This window comes from Protopterus annectens, chromosome 1.part0 (genome assembly GCF_019279795.1).
Source record: "Protopterus annectens isolate FY-2018-M chromosome 1.part0, PAN1.0, whole genome shotgun sequence".
Taxonomy (NCBI): domain Eukaryota; kingdom Metazoa; phylum Chordata; order Ceratodontiformes; family Protopteridae; genus Protopterus; species Protopterus annectens.
In genome coordinates this window covers 519,274,979-519,291,511 of record NC_056725.1, presented here as the reverse complement: position 1 = coordinate 519,291,511, position 16,533 = coordinate 519,274,979, and positions in this window count along the sequence as shown.

Below are 16,533 nucleotides of genomic sequence, written 5' to 3'. Positions count from 1 at the left end.
CTTATTTTACCTGCTGTTTCTGACTGCTCATCATTTATCTATTGTCTGACTCTTGTCATAGTTATTTATGGATTTTATTCTCCCATTTGCCATTGTAAGCACTTGAGTTATTTATGGATTTTATTCTCCCATGTGCCATTGTGAGCTCTTTTATCTTATTTTACGTATTCTTTCCTATGACCTCTACTTTCTTTTAACCCCCACCCCCCACCCCACTATGGGGCTTGTGCAAAGGTTCCCCTTTCTTGTGTCCCATTGGCTCATTTCTTTCTTTCAAAGAGGGGTGGATAGTGGCATCATCATCATTCAGCAGAGCCATATCAGCCCATCCATTTTCCTGGAAGGTAAGAAATGGGCATTAGGAAGTAGGCCAGATGCTGGACTGGTTCCCCCCCCCCCCCTCGACTTACTTCCACCCAAGTAGGCAGCTTGCTGACTTAGTAATGGCTGCCTATTTGTAGAGAGGTATGAATGCTTCCACACATGCTGAACTCCCTGACTCATCTTTGCTCTCCCTGCTGAAACAACACCAACCTGCTTAGCCTCTTTCTTAAGTGATCACTCACCACTAGGTGGTAACAATCCAGTGGGCCAAGATGCCTCCCTTTCCCCAGGTTGGGTAAGTTGGAATATGCTGCTCAAGACCATTCTCCCCTGTCTTTCCTCTCCCTTAGTCATGTTTTGTTTTATTTATTTATTTGTTTGTTTGTTGGTGAACTGGTCTGCAGATCCTTTTTAGTCAAGATCTGGGCTCAGAGAGCAGAAAACACGAGTAAATACCTTAATAGCAATATAGATAGGAAATGAGAGATAATACTACAGATGCCACTTGAACATAAAAAGTTGTTATGCTAACACAATATTTATACTATTTATAGCTTTATTTAATTCTACAGTATCATGTGAAAAACTTGTAAATTATAGATAAAGTAAAAGATGGGAAACTGGGATTTATCCAGTATCCCAAAAAGTACAAATTGCTTCCTTTTGAAGTTTTTTTTTTTCATTTTTATTACTACCATAATGTTTTCTTCCTCTGTACCTCTTAGGGACTAGTTTTGTTCTCTAACTGGCAATATTTTTTCAGTGATGGGCAATATCCCAGATTTAGAGCTTTATACGGTAGAGTACTGATCGAGCAGGTGGTCCTGAGGGTTATACAGAGCCAAGTGATGTTTTCTAGGATCAGATAAGAGTACAATTCTGCAAATCTTGGTTTCAGTAGTCTGTAGTTTGTCAGTGTTATAGCCCAAATGGAAGCATAACAGGGGCACGATATCCTCAAGTTTAGGAATAAACATGAGTCTGCGTACTTAGATATTTTTATAGCCCAGACCAAAGAATTCTTCCTCAGCTAGATTGCAAATGATGGAATTGTGACGGGGAAGAAAGAAGTAAATGGGAACATATGTTTTAGGAGTGTAATGAGTGGACAGATTTAAAAAAATCCCTGCTGAGTAGTCTTGTCATATGTATTGGGTGTGCAAATGGCTGTAACTAAGGAAATCATTCTTTTGTGTTTAGGCACAGGATCTGAATTGCACAGACATAGTAAGGCCTTATTGAGTTTAATTTTGTTGGTTGCCAAAAAGGCAATTACTAATAAATGGAAAGCAAAGTCTAAACCAACTATATTTGAACTACTGAATATTCTAAAAGAGATGGGGATCTTTATAAAAGGAAAGGAGCAAAGTACGTAGAGATAAATGGAAATTGTGGGAACAATACATGCAGAATAATGTTCAGGAGGAGGAGTGAGGTTTAAGGGAAAGTAGGAATTTTGGCAATTTATGTAATGTTCATATGTTTATAGGTTCATAGGTGTGTATTAGGCTAATGGCCCTCGAGCCTTTACAAGCCTAGCCTATAGGATTACCCTGGTGTCGTGCCACCTGACCTTAGTTCCCAGTGCCTTTGTCGACTGGAGCCACTGGAGTGATCCCCGGGGTGAATTTTCTATTTCCCATCCACTCATCAAGATTTCTCTTGAAGAGGGCCAGTGAGGTACTCTGTTTCACATGTATGGGAAGTCTATTCCATAGCATGGGAAGTCTCTGGGTTGGTCTGGTTGGACTGATGATAGTGACAAGGAAATAAAAGATATGTGATTTATAATTTACCTAAATGGAAAAAATGTTAATATTATTTGTTTTCTTTTCTGTTAATGTATGTTAGGCAATGTCTCAAGTGATAACTTAATGAAAAGTGTTTAAAAATAATGTAAAAAATGTGTCTGGATGTAACAATTCTTGCATGGGGTGATAGGCGGTAGGAGATTTTGTAGCATAGCTTGAGCTGAGCTGACACTTTATGGGAAACCTTTTCAGTGTGTGTTGTGAAGCTGAGGCGGGGGTCCAGAGTAAGTCATTGATACCTGCGTTCTGTGACATTAGGGATGATGAGATTATTAGTGTCTAAGTGTCAGAGGCTGGAATGCTGATTTGCTATAAGATGAGAACATTATGAGATTTTTTTTTGGGGGGGTGGTTTATGAATAGTTTATCTGACAAAGAACTGTTGCACAGTTCAGTTAAGTAAGCTTATAACTTGGTGTGTAGGGGACTGCATAAAGCATAAGGTTAAGGGATGGCAGGTGTAAGCAGAGGTCATTGACAAAAAGGGAAAAAATAGTAAGGGGTCTAGAAGAACATCTTGAGGAGTGATACTATTTAGGGGAATATTAGTTGACAAGGAGTTATTGGAATAAAAAAGTTCTATTCTTTAGGTAGTCTTGGAACCATAAAAGTACATTATCAACTAAAGCTGAGCTTGGCCAGCTTGCTAAGTAGAAGGATGTGAAGCTGCAGGGAGCTTTTGGCTAGGGGTTACTGGCTACGCCTGCAATGGTCTACAGAATGACTGGCTAGTACATACCTATAAACAGTCTCAAATGCCTTAGTTCTGTCAATATCGACACTGACTGTTAGAACTCCGTCATTCATACTGTCATATGTGGTATGTACAGCTGTAAGGCAGCTGTAGTACTGAAAGCATGAGATATGTGTGTTGATCTCAAAGAAGGCCAAAGCTATTTATATGTCTGAGTTATTGTTTCTACAGTAGTTATTTTTCAAAAATATTGGTGCAGGACACAAGTTAGACATGGGGCAAGAGTCTTTTAGGTCTGTTTTCTAACATATTCTTAGACCTATCTCTTAAGAAAATAGGATTTATTTTATCATTGACTTGAATTCGTCCCTTTATTAGTACTTCAGTTACACGTCTCAGTTTTGCATGGTCTTTCGCTCTCATTTAGCACAATAAATTAAGGATCCGAGCTGCTAACGAAATGCTTGTTATAGTCAGGGGTACACAGGTTGATTTCTTTCACCTCCATTTGCCCAATGTGTGACTTTGAGCAAGTTGTTTACCAGACAGTCCTCTCAGGTCACCCCTAAAAAGGGACACTTTGTTCAGTAAACAAATGGATAAAATAAAATTGTGGTGTACTGTTTTATATGACATGCTCTTCTTTTCCTTCCTATTGTTAACTGTCTCGCTATTATTAATTTGTTTTTAAAGAACACCAAATCCCATGTTTGTGACAGTGCAAGTAATTAAGGCCTATGTTTTTTTCTTGTTACTGTAACTGAATTGTGACTGAAAAGGGGGTCTTTCGGTGTACTGCACTTACTCAAAATACAATAGAAACATTTGTTGTGTACTATTTCCAGTGTATTAAGTAGCGCATGATAGTTTCTTTAAATATTCTGCAGAAAGTGTTTTTTTTTAATCCATTATGAGTCACCTCGCCTTTCCAGCCTATATCATCACAAGAACATCTGCACAAGGAACTAAATGGTTAAAAAGAGTTAGTTCCATCCTGGTAGTACTGCTGAGCAGTTTCACTTTATACCAGGTACTTTCAGAACTTCAAAAAATATGCCAGAGGTAGTCAAATCACTTAAAAGCACAGGGATACAGAGCAACATGAGAAAACATGCAAATTCAGTAGGCTGCAGAGAAACATAACACATGTAAGCCGTAGAGGATCATGGCTAGGTTTCTGATTGTAGCTCCCTTAATGTGTATTCAAGTTATGGATGTAAAGAACAAATTCATCTTGGCAGCAAAGCTCGAAATGTGAATCTGGTCATCCATGTCAGGAACACATAAGTGAGTAGTAATGAGAAACCTGATCATAATTCCTTATAGGGCATGGAGCTTTACTTGTTCCAGGCACTACCAATAACGGACAAAAAAGAGAAAGTGTAGAAGCTGAAGTGTTTTACCAGTTTTGAAAGCTGTTAAAGTACTTAGCATTGTCAAACAGACAACAGAATACTTGTCAAATTCTTTGCTTAAGAATTTTGGACAAGTACAAAAATAATGAGGGGACGATGGATCAGAGCCAGGGACAATTTTTAAATAGTGCCCTAATTCATAGTGTCATGGGTATATACTAGGCTAACAATCACTGGGACCTTTATAAGCCTAGCCATGTAACCCAAATGTATACCATGGGCTATTTTACCTTAGATATTGTTTTAAGGTGTGTATGTTATTTAGGGCATGACTACTGCTGTCTTTGTCCATCAGAGAATATAGGTGTCAAACTAGAGGTGAATTAATGATTTCCCACCCCTGATGTGGGTTAGGCTTAGGTTCATAGGTTCATAGGTTGGTACTAGGCTATCAGCCCTAGGGCCTATACAAGCCTAGCCATAACAATTCCCTGGCTATTTCTTCCCACACTATTTACTTCCATGTACCCCTGTCTAGCAGGGTGACTGACATGATCCCTGGGGTGCATTTCCTTCCTTCCATCCAATCATCAAGGTTCCTTTTGAAGAGGGCCAAAGAGGCACTCTGCTTGACATGTACGGGCAATCTATTCCAGAGTCTGGGGAGTCTCTGGGTCAGGAACCTATCCCTCCAGCATGTTTTGTTTATTGTGATGACAAGGTTTAGATCCCTGGAGCGTGTGGCTCTGAGGAATTGTGATTTCTTTAAGTGTAGCATGTCCAACAGCTCTGGGTTTGACATGGCCTTGTATGTTAAGTAGAGATCACCTCTGAGTAGACGATATGCGACAGAGAATAGCTGGAGTTTTTTTAAGGTGGTCAGTGTAGGGCATCTGCTTTAGGCCTGTGATTCTTTTAGTGAGGTATTTCTGTGGCCTTTCCAGTTGTTGCAGATGTCTTGAGAGGTACATACCAAACGGGGCATTGTATTCTATAATGGGTCTAATGAGGGATGAGTACAGTGGGACAATGACCTCCTTTTTTCTGGATGAAAAGCCCTTAGTGATGAGGTGTGCTACATAGAAGGATTTCCTGACTGTTGTGGCAATGTGGTTATCAAAGGTGAGACCACTGTCCACCTGTGTCCCTAAGTCTCTTATCACACTTTTGGTGTTTAGTGTACTGCCACCTATATGGTAATTCACGGGTACATGTTTTTTTCCCAAAGGGGATAACTATACATTTCTTGGCATTGAGCTTGAGCTCATGGCTCTGGCACACTTGAATAGTGTTAGGGAAAGGTTCTGCTTCACATGGATGGGAAGCCTATTCCAGAGAATGGGATTTCTCTAAGATATATACCTCTCCTTCTAGCATGTCATATTTAAATAACAACCAAAGTTTAAATACTTAGAGCTAGTAGTTTGAATGCTCTTCATTCTGTGGATATGCAAAAGATCCATCAAGGCAGGATCCAAGGATGCCTTTTATGCCAAGGTATAAATTGCTTCTTAGCAGCCTACAGGAAAAAGAATATAGGGATAGGGTTTTGAGGCAATTTGCATAGGGCATTAAGTTTACACCCAGTATTCTTTTTGTGAGCAGGGCGGCCACAGTGGTGCAGCAGTTAGCAGTGTCACCTCACAGCAAGAGGTTCACTGGTTCGATCCTCAGCTGGGGTGCCTTCTGTGCGGAGTCTGCATGTCCTCCCTGTGGTTGCATGAGTTTCCTCTGGGTGCTCCGGTTTCCTCCCACATCCCAAAGACATGCTGTAGGTGGATTGGACACTCTAAATTGGCCCTAGGTGTGAGTATGTGCATGTGAGTGCCTTCCATGGAAGGTTGGGTGCCCGGCTGGCAACTCGACACTGTAAAAAACTCCACTGCCAATCATGAGCGGACAAGTGATCCGCTGTTGCGACCCCTAACTGGGAAAAGCCGAAAGAAGATGATTCTTTTTGTGAGCAACCTCTCTGGATGTTCCAACTGTTGCATGTGCGTGGTCAGATGTACACTGAAGGGAGAGTTATACTCAATGATGGGTCTGAGGAGAGCTGAGTATATTATCACAATGACTTCTCTGGACCTAGATACCATGCCCTTACTTATTAGTTGAGTGACATAGAATGATTTTCTTAATACCTTAGACCCATATTGGTTAAAAGTCAGGTTACCACCTACATGAGTCCCTAAATCCCTGATTACTTTGTCTACTTTTAGGGATGTTTTATTGATGACATAGTTTCCCAAGGTGGCTGACCTCCCAAAAGGTACTAGTGTGCATTTTTGGCACAGAGTTTTAAGCCATGGCTTTGGCAGTGGTCATTTGCCTGTATTAAACCTTGCTGAAAATGTTGGTATCTTGGTATATACTATGATTGTTTCCAGCTTGCAATCATTTGCAAACTTGGTAAGCTAGATGCCAAAGAGGAACTCACTTAAAACACTAATTGTACAGCAGGTTTTGCATCAACACATATTTTCTGAACAATAAGAAGTATGAGTGACATTATTGCCTGACTAATCTTCAGTGATTTACTAGAAAATCAAAGATTTTATGAGAGACAGGGTAAAACTGGAGACATTCTACAAAATCAAGAACTGTTGAGAGATACAGCAGGCAGAAACCAAGTGCTCCCATGGCAAAAGGTAAAACAGCTTTTAAAAGCTGTTAAGACACTTTATTCTGCCACACTTTTTTGTTTGTAAGTGTGGCAGACTAAAGTTCTAATAGCTTTTAAAGGTTGTATTTTTTGTCACTGTTTTTTTGCCAATCAACACTGTCCCTAGTATGAGGCCTGGTTGTAATGGTGTTCAGGAATGCATAACAAACTTTTGTTAATTGCACCTATGTGTTGTTACAATCAGGTTTCACAGTATGGAAGCTCTTAACAATCTTATTTTTCCTTGTTTTTGGAGCATAATCACGGTGCTCCATGCACTACAATTAAGTAACAAAGTACTCAGCAATTGCCATGCTGAACTTTTAAACTTCCAGACTTTCAGTGAGATGGACATTATGTAATAGTTTTTAATCAGACTCAGAAGTAGTAGAATGTTAAGGAGTGCTTCGATTACTCTGTTTCTCTTGTCACAAGGAGTGTACTGACATGGACAATCCTTATAAAGAGCAGTATTCATGCCACTGCTTGGCAAAAGAAACCAAATAAAATCCAGCTTCAGGGAAAACAATCAGCACTTGTCAGTATACCTCTCTCAACCTGCAGACATTGAAAATGGGAACAAAGGCCAATGAAAACTAGGGACATCCAGAAAAATCTGGACATCCAACTAGCATAAAATGTGAATACTAAATATTACATAACTCTTCCCACTTCCACTATTAATGTGGGATACTACTTAGAAACACATGTTTTAAAACAGTTACAAAAATTATGAAAAAATATAAGCACATTATCAAAGAGACAGTGTAAAAGCTACAGACTTTAATGAACTGTATTGCAAAACACACCATACAAGGTTGTATTATTTTGTTTCAGAAAAAAATGAAATGTAAGATTGTGTGTCCTTTTTTAATAAATTACTGTTGCCACTAGTATGTTGGTTATATAGTGGTGTGCTGTATACTAGATAGCTTCAAGAATCACATGTGTTGAAGAGGTTCAGAAAATTGTGTGATGGGGTAAATCAAGTCTGAAAATAGGGACATACTTCCAAAAATATGAACATCCTAAATCAGGCCAAAAAGTAGGAACTTAACTCCAAAGTAGGGATAGTTGAGAGGTCTGCTTGTCAGAAATTAACCAGATAAGAATTCTGGCTGGGGTAAAGTATACCACTCCCTATGCAGACTTGTGGTGTTGCCACTACCAGGAGATAAGTATGTTCAGTAGCATAGATATGGTGGGGCAACTGCCCTCGGTACAAAGTGTTTGGACCGTGACCTTGATCATCCAGTTCTGATGACTCTTGAGCACATATAAGCTTTTTAAAGTTAGTATTGAATCTGTGGTCAAATCTGAGTACTATAGCACTTCCATGTGGTTTAAAATAACAAAAGCATTTTGATACAGTTTAAAAGAAAAAAAAAAAGATTTTTCGCTCTCTCTCTTTTTTTTTAATAAAGTTTAACTATTGTGGCACTCTGTGTAGGGTATAAACTGACCGCAACAACTGCTTGCTGCAGTTTCAAACAAAAAATTTATTTTTCTCTTTTTTTTTCAAACAAAATCTGAGCGCTGTTGCCCTCAGTGTGGGGTATAAACTGTAGCAATTACTTTCAAAGAAAATAAGATTTGTTAAGATTTGTTTCTTTTTTTTGTTTGTTTGTTTTTGAAGTAAAATTTGAGGAAAGTGGTCTGGAAGCAGGGCACAGAAATGAGACTCAATTGTCTCCTACATATCAGGAGACCCAGGTACCTAATCACGGAAGTTTTTTCTCTAAATTGCTAATTACCCTAGAGCTGAGGAGGGTAGTGGGTAAGCTGAAACAGGACTGGGTTGCATTTCAGGAGCACCAGCCACCTGATTGTGGTCCTTTATTTTGCCCTTCAAATCAAGACCTGGGGAGGCAGGGCAGCAGTATAGACATCAACCCCAGGTGCTACATTTCGGAGTATGTACTGCAGCAAGCATGGACCATGTTAGACAGTAACAAGCCATGACCAAGTAGATGACACATGAACAAAAATAAATCTTAAATGCGATGAAAATTTTAAAAAAGAAAATATAGAAATAATATGAATTACTTCCTATTCCACGGTGGTGCAGTGGTAGCATTGTTGCCTCACAGCAAGAGGTTCTCCTGTTCAATTCTTGGCTGGAGTGCAGGGAGTGCCTTCTGTGTGGAGTCTGCATGTCCTCCCCGCGGTTGGGTGGGTGTTCAAAAGGCATGCGTAAATGGGCGTGTCTTTGTTGAAGGTTGAACGTCGAGCTGGCACATCGGTGTTCATAGGTTCATACTAGGCTATCTGCCCTAGGGCATTTATAAGCCTAGCCAGAGTGTGTTTGGCTTTCGCCACCCATTTTAAATTAATTTTGCTATGCCCTTTTTCGAGGTTAGTATACTGTGCCTCTGTCTAACAGTGACACAGAAGTGATACCCGGGGTAAACATACGATCTCCCATCCACTCATCAAGATTCCTCTTGAAGAGAGTCAATGAGGGACTCTGCCTAACCTGGACTGGGATTTTATTCCAGAGTGGAGGGAGCCTCTGGGTTATGAATCTGTCCCTCCATCATGTCCTATTTATTTCAGTGCTGAGGTTCAAGTCTCTCGAGCGTGTAGCTCGATGGGATTTGGATTTTCTGAGGTGCAGCATGTCCATTAATTCCAGGTTGGACATGGCTTTATACGTCAGGCACAGATCGCCTCTGAGCAGGCGGTATGCCACTGAGTAAAGCTGGAGTTTCTTTAACCAGGCAGCATATGGCATCTGTTTGAGCCCCTTGATCCTCTTGGTGAGGTACTTTTGGGGTCTTTCCAGTTGCTGCAGGTGTCTGGTAAGGTACATCCCAAAAGGGGCATTGTACTCAATTATGGGCCTGATGAGGGATGAGTAAAGAGGCACGATGACCTCCCCTGATCTAGATGTGAATGCCTTCATGATTAGGTGGGTTATATAAAATGTTTTTCTAACCACTCTGGCCACGTGGTTGTCAAATGAGAGATTGCTATCAACTTGGGTCCCCAGGTCCCTAATTACTTCTTCTGTACATAATGGATTACCACCTATGTGGTAATTTGTAGGCACTTTGTTTTTGCCAAAGTGGATGACTATACACTTTTTGGCGTTTAGCTTGAGGCCATGGTTCTGGCACCAGTTGTCTGTTTCTATGAGGCCCTTTTGGAGGATGCCTGTGTCAGCTGGAGAGTCGATTATGGTGCCCAGTTTGCAGTCATCTGCGAACTTGGCCAGCCACAGTCCTTCTGTGTTGGCCTGTACCTCCGAGAAATATATACCGAACAAGAGAGGTCCCAGGACTGAGCCTTGTGGGACACCACTTGTAACTGGTTTGGAGTCTGATATGGCTCCAGCAATTCTAACCATGTGGGTTCTGTCCTTGAGCCAGTTTGCAACCCATCTAGTGACATGGGGGTTTATATTTAAGCTGGTGAGCTTATCTATAATGCCCGAGTGGGGTATTGTATCGAAGGCTTTTGCGATATCCAGGTAGGCTGTGTGGACCACCTTCCCCTCGTCAATGGCCTTGGTGACTGTTTCAAAGAAATCAACCAGGTTTAAGAGGCAGGATCTGCCCTTAACAAAGCCAAACTGGGAAGGATCCAGTGTCTGTAGGTCCCCAATATCTTTATTTATGAGGTCCATGATGATCCTTTCCATAGCTTTGCAGACCAACCTAGTCAGGCTTATGGGGCGATAGTTTCCAGGATCCATTGAGGCACCACCTTTTGAAAATCTACTGCCAATCATTAGCGGACCGGAGTTCCGCTATGGCGACCCCTAACCGGGAAAAGCCGAAAGACAACAACAACAACAATATGAATTACTTCCTAGGCAGGGATTGCATTTTCAAGGTCAGACAAGAATCTAAAAAAAGTTTCACGCTGAAAGACAAACTGTTAAAGCTGAATACTGACCTTAAATGGAAGAGTAAGAGAACTGTGCAATAAGCACATGAGAAGGATACTAAAGAAACAACAGCACCTGACAAGGGACTAAGCCATTAACATTGAGAAACATTCTTTTTAACAGCCTTAACTGAATTAACACTTGTGACATAGACAAATTTATATTTACATAAAAGTAATCAAACTGTGTTAACAAGTTCACAGTTACAAACATTATACTTCATATATATTGCTATATATCATATAACCTAAGCAACATTACTTAAAATTTTCAATTCCTGCCATTTTTTTAAACAAAACACATCTTTATTAAACCATCACTTATGAAACAGGCAATCATACATTTATACGTGTGTAAATGAAAACAAACCACACCAACACAATCCTAGTTGCAAGCATTTTACATCAAAAAGCATGCTGACACACTCCCAGTTGCAAACATTATACGTCACTTATAATGTACCCAATCATTTTCAGTCAAATATTACATAGTTCATTTAAGTCCTGAATTCTTTTAAACCTCATTCCTCCCCTGTATGTATTGTTCCCACATTTCCTGTTTTTTCATATGTAGTTGCTCCTACCCTTTTCTCAAGATCTCAGTTCCAGTCATTTTATCTCTGTTACTATATTCACTACTTCTAGTATAGTTGGTTTAGATTTTGATTTCCCTTTTCTAGTAATTGCTTTTTTGGTGGCCACCATAATTAGGCACAGCAGGGCTTTACCATGTCTAGGCAATTCCGATTCTGTATCATAGCTCAGAAAAATCTTCTCCCTTGTCATACCAATCTGCCCACCCAGCATCTCCGACAATGCATCCCACAGGGAATCCTTAAAGTCCACTAACTCACTGTAATCCCAGAAAATATGTTTCCAGCTACCTCTTTCTTCCCTGTTACACCTCCAACATTTGCTGTCAACCTGAGGGAAAATTCTCTGGACTCTACTTGAGGTATAAAAATAGCTATGTAAATATTTCCAAGCAAAAAATCCTAAATCTTCTAGATTTTGTTGCATATTTCGGAGGCATACATAAATCATCCCATTGTTTCTTTATGACTTGCTTATCCAGTCTCTCTTCCCAATCCTTTCTAACCTCCTCTGATTGATTCTTATAGTGTTCATACAATATTTTATACAATCTACTAATTATTCCTTTTATAACGGCAGCTTCTTTTCTAGATTCTACTAAAAACTCTACCAGTGCTGATCTTTTGGTTAGGACCCCCCCCCCCCCATTTCTTTCTTTTTGCCTATACTCTCATATCACTCCTTGATAGTGAAGGCAATCTCTAACCCCTGCAGTCCAAATAAATTATTAGCATCTACCCATTCTGTCATCTTTCTCTCTCTAGTTATTTAGGTTCATAGGTTCATACTAGGCTATATGCCCTAGGGCATTTATAAGCCTAGCCAGAGTATGTTTGGCTTTCGCCATCCATTTTAAATTAATTTTGCTATGCCCTTTATCGCGGTTAGTATACTGTGCCTCCGTCTAACAGTGACACAGAAGTGATACCCGGGGTAAACCTACGATCTCCCATCCACTCATCAAGATTCCTCTTGAAGAGAGTCAATGAGGGACTCTGCCTAACCTGGACTGGGATTTTATTCCAGAGTGAAGGGTGCCTCTGGGTTATGAATCTGTCCCTCCAGCATGTCCTATTTATTTCAGAGCTGAGGTTCAAGTCTCTCGAGCGCATAGCTCAATGGGATTTGGATTTTTTGAGGTGCAGCATGTCCCTTAATTCCGGGTTGGACATGGTTTTATACGTCAGGCACAAATCGCCTCTGAGCAGGCGGTATGCCACTGAGTAGAGCTGGAGTTTCTTTAACCGTGCAGTATATGGCATCTGTTTGAGCCCTTTGATCCTCTTGGTGAGGTACTTTTGGGGTCTTTCCAGTTGCTGCAGGTGTTTGGTAAGGTACATCCCAAAAGGGGCATTGTACTCAATTATGGGCCTAATGAGGGATGAGTAAAGAGGCACGATGACCTCCCCTGATCTAGATGTGAATCCCTTCATGATTAGGTGGGTTATAGAAAATGTTTTTCTAACCACTTTGGCCATGTGGTTGTCAAATGAGAGATTGCTATCAACTTGGGTCCCCAGGTCCCTAATTACTTCTTCTGTACATAATGGATTACCACCTATGTGGTAATTTGTGGGCACTTTGTTTTTGCCAAAGTGGATGACTATACACTTTTTGGCGTTTAGCTTGAGGCCATGGTTCTGGCACCAGTTGTCTGTTTCTATGAGGCCCTTTTGGAGGATGCTTGTGTCGGCTGGAAGGTCAATTATGGTGCCCAGTTTGCAGTCATCTGTGAACTTGGCCAGCCACAGTCCTTCCATGTTGACCTGTACCTCCGAGAAATATATACCGAACAAGAGAGGTCCCAGGACTGAGCCTTGTGGGACACCACTTGTAACTGGTTTGGAGTCTGATATGGCTCCAGCAATTCTAACCATGTGGGTTCTGTCCTTGAGCCAGTTTGCAACCCATCTAGTGACATAGGGGTTTATATTTAAGCTGGTGAGCTTATCTATAATGCCCAAGTGGGGTATTGTATCGAAGGCTTTTGCGAGGTCCAGGTAGGCTGTGTGGACCACCTTCCCCTCGTCAATGGCCTTGGTGACTGTTTCAAAGAAATCAACCAGGTTTAAGAGGCAGGATCTGCCCTTAACAAAGCCGAACTGGGAAGGATCCAGTGTCTGTAGGTCCCCAATATCTTTATTTATGAGGTCCATTATGATCCTTTCCATAGCTTTGCAGACCAAGCTAGTCAGGCTTATGGGGCAATAGTTTCCAGGATCCATTGAGGCACCACCTTTTGAAAATCTACTGCCAATCATTAGCGGACCGGAGTTCCGCCATGGCGACCCCTAACCGGGAAAAGCTGAAAGACAACAACAACAACTGTAATAGAAATAGGTAAAATAGATGTGAGTTGTGTGAATATGAATAATGAATGAACAATATGAATTACTTCCTAGGCAGGGATTGCATTTTCAAGGTCAGACAAGAATCTATAAAAAGTTTCACACTGAAAAACATACTGTTAAAGCTGAATACTGACCTTAAATGGAAGAGTAAGAGAACTGTGCAATAAGCACATGAGAAGGATACTAAAGAAACAACAGCACCTGACAAGGGACTAAACCATTAACATTGAGAAATAAGAAGTTATGTACCTACCATAACGTTCCATGTTAGTTGTCTTCTCTCGCCTTCTTTCTTGCTTGATGGGTTCGGAGCCGATCCCTCGGCTCCGACTCGGCACTTGCTTTAGCTCGAGAACTCCTTTTACCAGCTCGAGGCAGCCCCATATCCCATGATGCAAGGCAGGAAGTACCCAGATCTCGTTTGTTGACAAAAGGGCAATAACACCAAGCATAAACAATACTTCCCAAAGGAAGAAGAAACTTACAAATGGAAAAAGGACCAGGTCTGAATGGTCTTTAGTATTATAGTTTCTTATACAAGGTCTGTCCAGGCCAGGGGGAAGGAGGGAGGGTCGCAAGAAAGAAGGCTAGATAAGACAACTAACATGGAACGTTATGGTAGGTACATAACTACTTTATGTTAAGTTGTCAAACTCGCCTTCATTCTTGCTTGATGGGACCGCCCCTAGCACCTCTATCCTGGGTGGCTCAATGGAACAAACTCTTGAGGACTGTAGAGCCAAAACTGGCTCTGTCCCTGGAGGCCAAGTCCAATTTGTAATGGGAAACAAAAGTGTGAGGAGTGGCCCAAGTGGCCGCTGCACAAATAGTGTCTAAAGGCAGTCTAGCTTGAAAAGCTGTAGAAGTAGCTAAACTCCTAGTTGAATGTGCTTTAGGTTTTGAGCACAGCTGTTTTCCCCTGATCGTATAAATTTCAGTGATGACCGAAGAAAGCCATCTGGACAAAGTCACTTTAGAAACAGGAAGGCCTTTTTATTATCCGCATAGGAAACAAAAAGTTGATCAGATTTTCTAAATTTTTTGTTCTGTCCAAATAATATCTAAGCTGACGGTGGACGTCAAGATAATGTAGCTTTTGTTCAGCTCTATCTGAATAGTTAGGAAAAATACAGGAGATCAATAGATTGATTCAGATTGTTTTTCGAGCGACCTTAGGTAAAAGGATGCATTAGTTCTCAAAGATACTCTGTCTTTGTGAAAAATCAAATAGGGTGGTCGAACCGAAAGAGCATGAAGTTCAGACACCCTCCTGGCAGATGTAATAGCCACTAGGAATAAAGTTTTCCAAGAAAGATATTTCAGGGAACAAGAAACAGCTGGCTCGAAGGGGAAGAATCAAGGATGTCAGCACTAAATTTAAATCCCACTGAGGAGGAGGATTCCTGATTGGAGGCTTTAGTAGGAAAATTCCTTTCAAAAGGCCCTGCAGAGCCTATGGGACATAATATTATGATCTGCTATCCCGACATGAAAATTAGAAATAGCAGCCAACTGAACTCTGACTGTGGAAGAAGAGGAGCCTGCATGGAAAATCTCTGCTAAGAAGTCCAGAACTGCCTGAACAGGGGCAGTAAAGGATCAATATTTTGGGCCTTAGCCCAATAAGAGAAACGTTCCATTTGCTTGTGTAAATCCTCCTGGTAGAGGATTTTAGTGAAGTTACTATGATATCTCTAACTGGGTTAGAGATCAAAGGAAGCCTGGCTAAGGAAGGAAGTGGAGCAACCATGCTGTGAGGTTGAGAGAAGGGATTGACCGGTGCAGCTGACCGGATTGGTGAATCAGTAGATCTGGCACTGGGTCCAGATGCCACGGCTGCACCAAAAGGTGATGATGGAGGAACGGGAACCAAACTTGTCGAGGCCAGTAAGGGGCAATGAGAATCAATTTGGCTCTCAAAACGGTAGCTTTCTGGATCACCTGAGGGATCAGAGGAAAAGGAGGGAAGGCATAAAGAAGTCCCTGGGGCCAATCCTGGGTCAGAGCGTCTCTGGGGGGATGGCCTGATAGAGGGAAGAGGCTGAAGAAGTCTGGACATTTGCTGTTTTGGGGAGTAGCAAAAAGATCGCAACATGGCCGACCCCATTCCAGAAAAATCTCTTCCGCTATGGATTGCTTGAGAGACCACTCGTGAGGCATGAGAATAGCTCTGCTCAATCTGTCCGCTATAATGTTGGTTTTCCCAGGGATATGCGTTGCTACCAGAAAACCGATGAGAGGAGATCGCCCATTGCCATAGTCTGAGCGCTTCTCGACACAAGGGGTAGGACTTGGTTCCGCCCTGTTTGTTGATATACCAAACTACAGACATGTTGTCTGTGTGGACTGCAATTGTCCCTACGGGAAGAAAGTCGTTGAGGGCTTGCAACGTTAAAAGCACTGCTCTCATCTCCAGGACATTTATGTGCAGATGGTACTCGAACGGTTGCCACGTCCATGAACCATCCTGCCCTGATAATGACCCCCCCACCCGATCAGGGAGGCATCCGTGGTGACAGTGGCTATCGGGGACGGAGGTACAAAGCACCTGCCTTGGTGAACCTGAGACGATGTGATCCACCAAGCAAGATGTTCTTTGCATGTTTGTGTCACCAGAATCTGGTGACGCATTGGGAGTTGCTGGTATGACCACTGTGTGAACAGCATCCACTGAAGGAGGCGCATGTAGAATCGAGCCAGGGGAAGAAGAGTGATGGCCGCAGCCATAAGACCTAACACCTTTAGAACCATTCTGGCCTGTACCTTCTTGCTGGCCAGAATGATCCTGACATGAGTCTGAATGTCTGAAACTCTTTGTTCTGTAAGGGTAGCTGACATCCGAACAGTGTTT